The following is a 4,212-nucleotide window of genomic DNA, read 5'->3' as shown; positions in this document are numbered from 1 at the left end:
TCAGATTAGCTCAATCCAAACCCTAACAAGATCCTTTCTTCAACAAAGTTGTTATGTTCTTCAATTAATTGCATCATCAATGTCAATTTCTTCAAGCAGTTCAAGGTATAATTTTGGTGACTCTATAGACATCCGTGGGTGTGAATATGGGAATCAATTGATTATTCGAACTTCTTGGACAGATCGCAATCCGGGCAGGAGGTTTTGGCGTTTTTCTTCTTCATCAGTGAGTGAACCTTTTGTATTTTTTTTATGTATTTAATTTTTTTGATTTATTTGCAGCACTGTTCGAGTACATGGTGTTTTATTATGTTTTTTATTTGTTTTAGGGTGGCAACGGTTGTGGGTTCTTTGACTGGGTCCAAGGGCTATTAGTATAATACCCGGGCTGTTGAAGAAGATAAATAAAGATAAAGAAGAGATCGAGAAATTAAAGGCCATGTTACAAGTTGCTACTAAGAAAAAGAGGTGTTACAAGCTTAAAATTATAATTGTATTTGCAATTATATTCGTAGTTAAAGTGTTGAGGTACTGTAGTAGTGAATCAGTAGGAGTTGTAAGAATGCTTCCAGGCAATTGATGATGTAACTCTGTTTGGATCAGTCAATATATAAGTTCATTTGCAAAGAATTGGGTTATTGTTAATTGCTTTGATGTCAATTGTGTTAATGTTAATTGCTTTGATTGAAATTCTCAGCTAAATGAATTGACCATAAGCTGTAGGCATTTGAATGCTTCTTGTGAACATAAGCAGTGAGCATTTTGTGACTAAAAAGCCAATTGACCATTCAAAAATAGCTTCCAAAAGAGCTTAGCTTTAGTCACAAAAGCCAATTGACCATTCAAAATAGCTTCCAAAAGAGCTTAGTTTTTTTTACAAAAGAGCACTGTCATACACACTGGTTGTGCTAACATCATAGATTTAGATTAGTGTTTTTTTTTTTATTACAAAAATAACACAACCATAATGTCTAGCAGTACCATAAACAAGTTACAAAACAAAAAACCATAACCATAATCTTCACCATATTGTCTAGCAGTACCAGTGCCCTACTGAATATCAATGGTATCATCTTGTGTGTTCTTGAATTTTGATTGAACTGAGTGACGGGTCCTATATTGTCGAACAGTGGGCCTTGCCTTGGCTTTCTTACTGTCCAATGCCTTGTGAACTTGTTCTTTAGTATCATCTTCATCTCCAATAGGTGGTGGCTGACTTGGCAATTCTATTTCCTCAACATTTCCTTGTGGTTCTGTTGGAAGAAATTGAGAAACCACAACATCAATATCAATGTCTGCTAACCAAGCATCATCATCTTCTTCTGGCCAACAACCGCTCGTATTGAAATTCCACCATCACCCAGTCGCCAGAATCTTTCTTCAGACGCATCCATTTCCACAAAGGCTTTGAGATGTCAATGGAAACCCTAATACGGAAGAACGACCACATGGCTCCGTTGAAGTTGCACTCATCAGTCTTCACCAAGCTACGAATAAAGTTACCCATGGTTTGAAACACAGCATCGAATCTATATCCCATCGGTAAACTGTGAACTTGAACCCAAAAATTGGTCATATTGAGAATGACTGATTCAGGGTCTTCCTGCATTGTGGTTTGCTTCAAAAGCAAGAGGCTCTGCTCATAACTCCAAGGCCCGTCCTCCAGAATACGTTGTATATCTCCCTCATGAAAAAACCAAAATAGATATAGATGGGGTTTCAGTTCGCGAGTGTTTATGCCCCGTGATGGCCTCCAGATAGCGGCCATGGTATCACAAAAAAATAGAAATTTAGTAGGTCTGTCTATCACCAACCTGCCCACAATGTAGAACTCATTCTCTACCACTTCAGCACCAACATGGACTCGTCCAACCTGTTGCAGCCCCTCCCCCTCATCAAGATTTGCTAGGGTACGGTGAGAAACATGCGCCGGAAAAACCTAGGCGAGAGAAGCTTACAAAACGTACAGAAACAAGAATCGAAAATGCTCAAAACGAAGAAGAAACGGAAGAATGCTCGCAAAACTCTAGCGAGATAAGCATGCGCCAAAAAACCCATAGGCGAGAGAAGCTTACAAATACACAACTTATTTGCACTATAACTTTAAAAAATATTGCAAAATATTCCAATCATGGTAAATCATAATCTAAGACACGTGACACTTACTCATTTCTAAAAAGTGATTTTGCTCCCAAGATTCAAAATTTTCCAAGTATTTATACTATTGGACTCTTTTCCTCGACAAGATTCAAATGTTTGCACGCGGTTCAGTTAAGGTAACTTCTATGTCTCGGCAATATTGGCATATACTGCTCTTTGAGGTGCACTTGAGAATAAAAAGGGGAATGCTTCAAAGTAGGAATTTTAGGGAATAAGAAATGTATTGTAAAATTACAAATTTATCATAATTATGATTTTAAGTTTTATAAAATTTCTTTTTAAGTTTTAATAGTTTCACCCAATTACGGGTAAGAAGAGTCACAAATGTAAAGATCGAGGGTGTAAACTGTAAAGTGGCTATGGGAAGAATTCAATGACCAATAAAAGGCCGCGAATCAAAATTATCAAATGTGCACCAAACTTCTATTATAAATATGAGAAAAGTTGTATAATGTTGAAATAACATCATGTATACTATTATAAATAAAAAGTTATTTATTATCACAAAGTCATAATTAATAACGTGTTATTTTAAATGTATTAACTGATGGACAACCAAAAAGGCAGAAATTAATAAAGAGTAAAGAAGTTGAAAGCTTTCGTACGGTGTTAAATGGAGTAATAAGAAAAGCAAAATTGACAATGAAAGGTCATTAACACCATCTGATCCTCATCATCAAAACACTAATATTGTAATTAACGTCGTAAAGACCATTCAAATGATTTTCAATCATTCTTTTAATTAAAGCTCCCTTTCTGAATCCCCCATTGCACGTACTCTGTTCACTTCCTTTTCCTTTCCTTTATATCTAATCAATAAATAATACTTGCTTCAAAAAAAAAAACAATAATCAATACTTCCTCTTTTTTTTTCTTTTTTTTTTTTGAAAATAAAGTGGATGATATTATTTCTAACACCAAAATAACAATGGAACGATACTATTGGGAGGACTTTGCTCCCAAGTAATGAAGCCAGCAGCCCTCGCTAAGATGTGTACTAGCTGGTTCGCTGATCTATTAATGTATGTGTACAACTGCTATATAATTAAAGCTAGACATGAGTTCTATACAAGCTTAAATGGTATAGCGTAAGGAGGTACGGTTGGTAACAGGATTTTGAAGCTCGTAGACCACGTTCTGGCAGTCCATTTCAAGTCTTGCTTTTTGGATGTTCCTCTCTCTTAACCAAGAGAGAGCCTCCTTGCAGCCTATTGCTTCGGCTAGTAGCCTAGTACGGGGGATACATGGCAAGTGATAGGACCGCTCCTGGCCGAGATGAAGGTTCCACCAGGAGTTTTTTTTTTTTTTTTTTTTTTTTTTTTGTACTACTAGCTCTGTTACAGTGCAGGAGATACTTCTTTTTTAATAATAAGTATGTTGTATATGGAAAATAAAATCCTCATTGTATGTTTAAATTTTATTCAAAAACGAAAATATATGAATAAAATATTATGATCTATTTTTGTTTGAATAAATCAAAACATGACGGGTGGGAATTTTAACTCATTTCTAAAGATAATAAAATTTTGGATAAAGTTATGGAGACAAAAAAAATTTCAAAGAAATCTTTCACCATCTAACATGGTAATAAAGCTTTTTCTATTCATTGGTTAGTCACATTATGTTTCTATCGATTCTATTACAGTGTAGTATCTGTTCAATATACTTTCTCTATCACTTGAAGGAGAGTTACAAAGATGTCAATAATTGCGCACAAGGTGCTTGGTCACTTTCTATGTTAATTTTTTTTCTATCACTTGAAGGAGAGTTACAAAGATGTCAATAATTGCGCACAAGGTGCTTGGTCACTTTCTATGTTAATTTTTTTTTTTTTGGTTAATTGCGCACAAGGTGCTTGGTCACTTTCTATGTTAATTTTTTTTTTTTTTGTAACTCATGACATGCTTGTAGAATTTGGCTACTGAAGCACAAAGAGTCAATAGTTGCATCCACTGAGGTTCGAACCCCTCCCATCATCCATGTGGGAGTGTAAATCGGGACACTAGGTGCCACTAGAACACAAGGTCTTTGGACCATTTATCGGATTTGAAT

The sequence above is a fragment of the Ipomoea triloba genome, chromosome 15 (genome assembly GCF_003576645.1).
Source record: "Ipomoea triloba cultivar NCNSP0323 chromosome 15, ASM357664v1".
Classification (NCBI taxonomy): Eukaryota; Viridiplantae; Streptophyta; class Magnoliopsida; order Solanales; family Convolvulaceae; genus Ipomoea; species Ipomoea triloba.
Note: the sequence above shows the minus strand (reverse complement) of the source record.